This window comes from Camelus bactrianus, chromosome 35 (genome assembly GCF_048773025.1).
Source record: "Camelus bactrianus isolate YW-2024 breed Bactrian camel chromosome 35, ASM4877302v1, whole genome shotgun sequence".
Lineage (NCBI taxonomy): Eukaryota > Metazoa > Chordata > Mammalia > Artiodactyla > Camelidae > Camelus > Camelus bactrianus.
The window spans coordinates 29,892,698-29,901,371 of NC_133573.1; the positions used below are offsets into that span (position 1 = coordinate 29,892,698).

The 8,674-nt window shown below is 53.2% G+C and overlaps 1 long non-coding RNA gene across 1 annotated transcript; it reads left to right on the forward strand.

Moving 5' to 3' along the window:
* The first annotated feature begins 434 nt into the window (after positions 1-434).
* Positions 435-7,067, forward strand: LOC141576036 (uncharacterized). The gene is made up of 3 exons (XR_012504254.1): positions 435-2,645; positions 5,242-5,445; positions 5,755-7,067. It is a non-coding gene; the product is annotated as an uncharacterized LOC141576036 (long non-coding RNA).
* The last annotated feature ends 1,607 nt before the right edge of the window (positions 7,068-8,674 follow it).

Consider the following 8,674-nt stretch of genomic DNA (forward strand, 5'->3'; position numbering starts at 1 on the left):
GAGGGTGGAGCCTCCTGAATGGGACCCCAGAGAGACCCCCGCCCCTCCCTCTGCGTGAGGACACAGGGAGAACATGGCATCTGTGAACCATGACGGGCTCTCACCAGACAGCGACGCTGCTGGGCGTCCAGGCTCCAGAGCTGGAAGAAATAGTGTCTGTCACTCATAAGCCCCAGTCTGCGGCGTTCTGTTGGAGCAGCCTGTTGGGACCAAGACAGCAACCCTGAGCCAGCTAGGGACTCACAAGGATTATCTGGCACAGATTTAAAAGGACAGCACGTAAAACCAAGGCATCCAAACTCCGTCGTGGCTTGACGGAGCGCTGCCCTTGGCTCCTAGACCTGCGTCTAACTGTCTGTCTACTACAATCCAAAACAACAAGAAAGTGTCACCTTGGTGAAAGTTGTTTTCTGTTTTTATTGCATTGCAGGTAGGAGAATTGCTATGTCCTCATTCTCATTTGCAATATTCCAAAGGAAAACCAGGCAGAGCACGATGGCATCCAGACGCAGTCTCTCCATCCAATGTCACGCCACGCTCTGGGACGATGCTGTAGCTGCACTGTCAATGCTGTGTGTTGGCCCTCCTGCCTGGGGCTGTGTCCTTGCAAGCCCGTGGGTGTGTTGAAACACCAGGCCTGGGGAGGCCCCATTACTGGTCCAGCTTCCTCTCCAGCACTAGCAGCCCCGGCCCCACATGTGCTCCTGGTAGGGTCCCAGGGTGTGCCCTGGAGCCCAGGGGCCCAGCTGGCCCAGTGACAGCACAGCGTCTCTGCGCCCAGCCTCCCCGCCCGGCGGCTGTCCTTCCTCATTGCTGCACCCTGGTCGTCCCCTCCCTGGGGAGATGGGGGAGTCTGTTCTTCGAGGGTGGCTTGGGCCTCGTCCAGCCTCCGGACCCCAGTTGCCTGCTGCTCTGACAAGCTAGCTGCATATCCCAGTCACATCTGCAGGTGCTCAGGACAAACCAGAAGCTGCGTATTCCTTTGTGCTCTCCTGCAGAGCATAGACATCTTTGCAGAATGCATTTGGTAGATCAAGACTGTACGTGAATTTCTTCTGCAGTATTTCCCTTTCAAAAAAAAAAAAAATACAGCACAGACATCCTTGATGAAGAAGCTTTTGAGACCAGACCCAGGCTGTTTCTTCTTGAACCCCCTCTTCCCAGCGTGCAGTAGGTCGCTGAGCCAGCTGTTCACGGGAAGTAGTCACTGCTCCCTGCCAGCACCTGGGGGTAAAGAAGAGCAGGTGCCCGATTTCAGAAGATTTTGCTGATTAATTTTCTCACTACTTCCATTCAGGCTGCCTGCTTGGTCTGGAAGTAGGTTTCCAGACTAGCAAAAAAATAGGGAGAGGGGGCTTGATAGGATGACAGCAATAGAGCGTGTCCCTGGGGGCATCTTGTAACGAGGGTCACTCCCACAGGTCTCCTCTCTGATTGGGACAGCTCGGACCCCTGTCCCTCGCCTCCGCAAACCTGAGAGCTGGGGGCGGGGCAGCTGCTCCCACCTCCTCAGTGAGTAAGGGGCTGGGGTGCGGCAGGGAAGGTGCATGAGACACGCACCCCCACCCCCGATGAGAGTAGAAAAGCAATGAATTGTTACTTATGTTACTGTTCACAGCTTGCTCCCTGCTAATGGTTAATTGTGTAGAATCAACCCATCATTTACCACGGAAGCGTATAAAAATCATTCCATGGCAGTGTTACTTAAAAATAATCCAGCCCCCCACTGCTCCACTCGACCGACACACACACACACACACACACACACACACACACACACACACACACACACACACACACACACACACACACACACAGGGATGGTGTCCTCCTTAGTCTGACGTAAACCCTGTAACTTGAGATGCCGGCTTTTCCTCCGTGAGTGCTCTCAGTCCAAACACTGCACTGATCTTGGAAGTTTCTGGGGAGAAGTGAGTCTGGGGAACAGCTGTGTTCATCTTGGGGCAAAACACCCTCCGGGGATCTCGGCTCTCTCGTCTGTTAACCTGACCTGCACCGCTTACCTCCAGAAGTTCTCCTGGAGACTCAGCGAGACTACGGTTTCACGATTTCTTCCGTAACTTACAAGCTACACTCAGATATTGTGCGGTTTACTCCTGTTTTGCATCAGATGAAGATGGAGTATCTTACGTGTTTGACATTCCATGTACCAGGGCGTTGAAGTAACGTACGGTAAAAAAACCCGTCTGGTGGCTTTTATTCTCTATCTGAATAATGTCTGTTTCCTCACCAGTTACTGTGAAATCAAAGTGGCAGCCGTATTTCTCCTCACTTTGCGGTGATAAATGCGACTTGTGCTTTGTGTTACACTTACGGGCAGCGCGGTGCCCTGATACCAACGGGCAGGGCTGGCCACCGCTGACACCGCGAGGGCTGCGCCTGCTGGACGCTGCCGTGAGCGGGCGCAGACTCGCTCTAAGTCATCCCAGCAGCCCTCGGAGACACGTTCTGTCACCCCGTTTACAGCGGGGGAAGCTGAGGCCGGAAGTTCCGTTAGCTTCTTTACAGTTGCACGGCGGGCAGTGACAAAGCTGGGACGTCACCTGGACAGTCGGATGCGCGACTCTGCGTTCCTACCCAGATGCCACTCGGACCCCTGCTTTTCTGTATTATCAGGAAGCCAGGTTGGTTTGTATTGTTGGGTGTGGCAACTTTCAAATTGCCTTGTAATGACCTAGATCAGTTCAACCCTTATGAACTTCATCAAAGGAGAAACATAAGTTTACTCTGCTTTAGAAAAGGGGAAAAACTGCTTTTAAAAATTTAGTTATTTGTCCACAATAATAACCCTGGGATTAGGAGCTATGGTCTCTGATGCTTTGTGTGGCGCCTGTTCTGTGGCCCACTGCAGTGGTTGGCTAGGGGCCTTCTTATCCCAAGGGCCCGACAGAGGAGCAGGACTTTGGCTGAGGGGCACCTGGCCGGCCCCCGCTGCCCTGGCTTCAGGCCGTGACTCGCAGCCGCGTGGCTGTCTCGGTCGGCGTTGAGTCGGGAAGCCTGGCCTTTGGAGGAGGAAGAGGCTCGCACAGCTGATGGAGAGACAGCGCTGTGAGGCCAGGAAGGCCCTTCGGGGATCTGGGAACCCAAAGGCCACAGGGACGCAGGTGCACACTCAGAAACACGCCGATGGCCTTGCGCCCTGACTGCTGGAGCGCGTCCCCGCCCAGCCCCCTGGGGTGGAGGGGCCTCTCCTGTCTGCGGCCCAGGGGGAGCCTAGTGGTGAGGGGTCTCAGGGAGGAAGATTCCAGGCTCTATCCGTCTCTGCCTTCAAGCAGGCGTTTACAGGTGGGGTGACGCTGGCCTCTGCGCTGACAGGCGGCAGCTGACAGGATGGAGGAGGTGTGCAGAGCGCGGGTGCCCTGGGACTCTCTGCAGGAAGCCCGGCCCAGCCCGGCCCGGCCCGGCCCGGCCCCGGCGGCAGTGGAGACGTGGTGGTGGGATGTGGCCCTGTGGGTTCTCGGCAGCCTGACTCCCCGCAGCCTCCACTGGCTCAGGAGGAGGGAGGACGCGCCAGGCAGGGTGCACAGACTTGGAGGGCTCCGCTCGGATGGGGGCGGGTGCCCAAGGGCCTTGAGGGAACCTGGCCCACCACGTGCGAGGACCGGGCTGGGCTTCATCCCCTGTAGCTCCGCTGAAAAAAAACACTGCCAAACTGACCTCTCAGAAGACTCTGAGGCTGTGCAACCAGCAGTGTGCTGGAACAGTTCACGTCAGGCTGTTAAAACATATTTTCCAACTTAGTAAGTGAACGTCGGCCTGTCGCCTTCCTTTGCATTCCAGTATCTTTCATCACTATTGAGATTAAACCCGTTTCCACTGTTGGTTGGCCGTTTCAGATCTTTTATTAATTTCTCGGTGTGGTAATTGTTGACAGTTTCCCCCAATATCTGTTGAATTGTCTTTTTTTTCTTTTGGCTTGGCAATAGCTCTCTATACGCTGTGTTAATTTTTGTCCTTTCCCCCCCACTCTGATTTTTGATCGCTGTGGTACCTGGGCTGTCTACGTATTTGCATAGAAAGCCAGGAAGGATGTGGGTCTGGGGGAGACCCTCACAGGACATCTAGTCTCTTCTTTGTCTGAATTAAGACATTTTATTTTAGAGACTTCACATAATTTCTTCCAAATCTGAGAGCCAAGTGATGACAAATTGGGCCTGGAGCTCAGAGCTTTAGGCACCAAATCAACGTCCTTTTTCTCAGGTTACGTTGTTTGGCTGCACGTAAAGTCGATGATCTTCATGCACCGTGTCCTTAGTGGCCCAGAGGACAACCCCAGCGGCCCAGCTGCCCAGTGGCGGGGAAGTCCCGCTTCCTGATACTGAAATTAGGAAGATTCAACGCCGCCATCCCAAATACGGTTCAAAAAAAAATAAACTAACCAAAAAAGTCTGCCCGGCCACCACCACTGCCGCCCGTAGCAGCTGCGGTCGCTTTTGTAGGAACTCGAATTTCTTGTTTCTATTGAAATCTTACCATGTTTTCCAGCTGTTCCCTTCCCTGCCCCCCTGCCCCCCGTTCACTGAAATACTGAATACACGGACTTTCGTTACTTCCCTTTAAAGTGACCCACACGGTGGAGTTGCTTGCGCTTAGGCCCTTACCTAAAAACTGGGAAAACAAAGTGAAGCCCTTTTCTCCTCCCAAATGTTCCTCAGACGTTTACCCAGAACCCACGATGCACCCTTCGAGGCCCAGGGGCCAATTAAGGAGGAAAAGCAGCTCTTGGCCCTGTTCAGTGCACCCCCCAAAAAAGCAAACAAACAAAAAAACAAAACAAAACAAAAAAACCCAGTGCTTTGAGAGCTAGAAAGCAGGACATTGGCGGGAGCTAACCTCAACCGGCCCAGGGGGTTGAGCTGCTCTGACTGAGGCAGGGTTCTGGAGAGGGACCACGGGTGAAGCTGAGGGCTGGGAGGGAGGGTGACGAAGGCCCACGTTACCCTTAGTTTCTACAGGTCCTCACCCCGCTCTGCGCCCAGGAGCCCCCAGTCCCCCGGCTTCTCAGGCTCCCCGTCCAGCCAGCCCCCAGCTGCCCCTCCTCCCCCCCCGACAAAGGACAGTGGCTCTCTCAGCCCCTTTGGACCTTCCTGTCAATGACCTACAGGTGATTTCCCACAGTTGCAGTAGCCAAAGTGTTTTCAGTTTTCCCAGTCAACAATCGTTTCTCTCCCTAAAGACCTCTGCTGGCAATTCTTAATGTATCATTTTTTCTCCTCTCAGACCGCAGAATTCAGATTTCCTCTTCTAATCCATCAGTAGCACCCTCGGTGACGCCCCCCGAGTGCTGATTGCCCCCCAGGCAGAGCATGCGAAGCGGTCATGCTGAGGCCGCCTAGCTCGGCCCTGGAAGTGATCACGTGAGGTCGCTGTCATTGTTCCTATTTCGCAGGAACAATAAACACGCTGCCCTGAGTTTCACAGGGGGTAAGTTGCAGAAGCAGCATTTATTCGCCAGTGTGGCTCATTTTAATTCCTTTACTCTTAACAGATACTCTCAAGAGTGTTTAAAGAACTCTAGGTATTTAAGTAATTTCTTCATTTCTCTAAGCTTCTTTTTACAAAGATAGTAATGAAACCCCTTCCTCTGAGAGACTACCGTGGGGCCAGCGGGGATGGTTTGTGGAGGTGGGTGGGTGCGCGTCCCCCAGAGATGGCCGCCACCAACTCCCGCCTCCTCTGGGGGGGTCTCTCTCCCCTCCCCTCAGTCACCTTGCCACTTGGTTTGGCCAACAGGATGCAGCAGCAGTGACCCTGTGGCATTTCAGGCAAGCTCACGGGAGATCCAGAGTCACTCTTGGGGCCTTGAGCACCGTGGAAAGAAGCCACCTCATCTCCCGGAGAGAACAGGCATGTGGGGGGACCGAGGGCCCCAGGCGGGGCCCCAGCATGGGAAGGAGGCCTTCTCAGACCTTCCAGCCCAGCCCCCCAGCTGCCGGCTGAACACACACTCACAGGTGGCACCGCAAGACCAGCAGAAGGCCCAGCAGCCCTCCCACGCGAGAGCAAGAGTGGATAAGCTCTTGCTTCAGGTCCTCCAGTGTGTGTGTGTGTGTGTGAGACATGTCTGTAAAGGTTTCGCCTGGCGTCCTAGAGCAGATGTCCAGGAATGGCAGTGCCAGTCCTGTCCCCTTCCCTCCCGTCCTTCGGACAGACCAGACCTCACTCAGCAGGAGGCGGGAGGTGTGTCCGCTCTTCTCCCCGATTCCCCTCCCCATGCTTAGCCCTGTGCAGGGCATCGTAAGATGTTTGAATAAAAGCAACTCAGCTCTCTATAAAAAGGACTAAGCCTCAAAATAGGTTTAAGTTTTCAGACTGGCCTTCAATCAACTGAAGTTTGAGAAATTGTGTCCAGACAGCAGACTTGTATACCCACCTCTAAGCGTTGTGTCCAGCAAGTGCGTTGTAAACGCAATGTGAATTTTTATACGTTGCTCGTCAAGCAGACTTTTCTTTATTCCTGTGCCAATTGTGTGCTGTCTTAGCTCTTGCATTATTTGGAAGCTTTTCTGTTATTCCACGTAAATGCTCACATGTTTATGAAGGACTGACTCCTTGAGAACAAGGGCGTCATAACACTGGGCCGAGTCCTTGGCACACAGAGGAACTGTGTCATCATGTGAAGAGCCAGAAGATTCTTAAAAATATTCCCTGGTGATCGCAAGTTAGCACAGGTTATTTCAAAACAGACAGAGATACATGGGATCTGCTCTAGGCTCATGAAAGGGAAGTATTTTTGATAAGAAAAGGAGCAGATTCGCTAATTTTATAAACAACAGAAGGCAGATTTGTGTGTGTGTGTTGTGAGGGGTGTGTGTGCGAGTACTTGCCTCTCTGGATGTGTCTTTATGAGTGTGCGTGTGACCTTTGGCTGGAGTTGGACAACTGAGCACTTGCCAACAGTGACAGGCAGCAGCAACACTGACATTTTTGGTGTCGGAACGTCCCCCTTTATTTACTGCAGGCTAAGCCAACAGCCCTTATTGTGCTCCATAAACAACAGAACCAATGAAAAGACTCCCCATAAAAATTAAACTGTGAAACCTGAATTATTTATGTGGCTTCATTTGTTGGATGCATTTTGCGCCGTGGAGCCTTGCTCCTTTCTAATGTCAGAAGACTGTTAGGAGCTGTAACAATCTTCAGGGGATGGAAGATTTATCAGCCCCCGCAGGGGGGCCGGGCGCCGAGGAGGGCGATGGAGGGGCCTGCGGAAGGAGCCCGGCTCCGCTCTGCGTGCCGGCGGGGAGAACGCGCACGTTGCCGTCCAGGCACTTTACATGTAGGAGCACAGCTTGACCGGCACCGTATGTTGAATTTAGAACTGCGTGTTAGTCTTTTCCAAAAACAACCCCGTAAAAATGTCAATACTTCTATCGGCTACTTGCTCCATCCACTGAAAAGCGAGTTCACGTGTAGACCGTGGAGGAGCGCTGCAGTCACCAGCTCGCTGGGGGACGTGACACTTTAATCCTGCTGCCGCAGCCAGGCCGGCGGGTCCGCAAACCAGGAAGGCCGATGGGGAGACACGGCAGAGAGTTGTCCCTCACCGCTCTCTTCTCCACCGCAAAGGGACTGGCACGTGTTCCCTCGTGAAATGCAAATGGGCTACAGTCAGTGGCCTTGCGACGCCAGCTTTTCCTCTTCACTGCGGCAGCGCCAAAGTTTTCTGGAACAGAGAGAAGCCATCATTCCAGTCCTGACACAAAATGAAAGCATCCTTGTGGGAGCAATTTTGAAAATGTATGAACTTCATAAAGTGTTCCGTTTTCCACACTGAGTTTGGCTGCACAATCAGATCACCAGCGCCCAGGAAAACAGCCCAGTAAGGCTTCAACCCTTTGTACGACCCTGATACAGACGAAGGCCCTTGCCAGGTTGCCCATTGGTCAGTAACGAGACGCCACCTCCTGTGCCTGGAGAAGCCGAGGGCAGAGGCGGCCGGGGCTTCAGCGACAGCTCCCTAGGAAGCTGCTGCGGGTTTATTGCTACGACCACACCTTTGACGCCCACGCGATGAGACTTAGCGAGTCTCCTTATCAGGTCCACACTTAAGTGGCTGCCTAGTCAGGTGAGAGAAAATATGGGACTGTCAGTCTGTTGGTAACCATCTTCTTTCCAGCTTGAACCGGCAGCTCCAATTTACTCCCAAAGAACGTAACCGTCAGAGACAGACCGACATCGTGAACTGCCGTGAGCACGCCAGCTGAACGCCCTCCAGCCCTTCCTTCAGGTCTCGAAATAAGGGGTGGCTTTGAAGGAAAACCAGGTTTTATTTTAAGACTCTTGACTCTTAGGGTCACCAAAGTGCCAAGAACGTTAGATTTTTCTGACAGAGGCAGGAGGATCCGAACGGTTCTTAGTCAGGGACACAGCTTGGCAACCAATTCTTGATTTGTCAGATAAATGGACTTTAACCCACTGACCAGGTGTTGAAAGAAATAAGGTATGTGACAGTCAAGTGAAAAAAACATGAAAAACAGTAAATTAGACTGAGCCCAAATCCGTGCCTGGTATCCTTGTAAGAAGAGAACACACACACACACACACACACACAGGTGAGAGGACCATACGACATGGAGACAGAAACTGGAGTGACGCGTGTGCAACCCCAGGAGTGACAGGGACCCCAGCAGCACCCGAGAGCCGGGAGAGG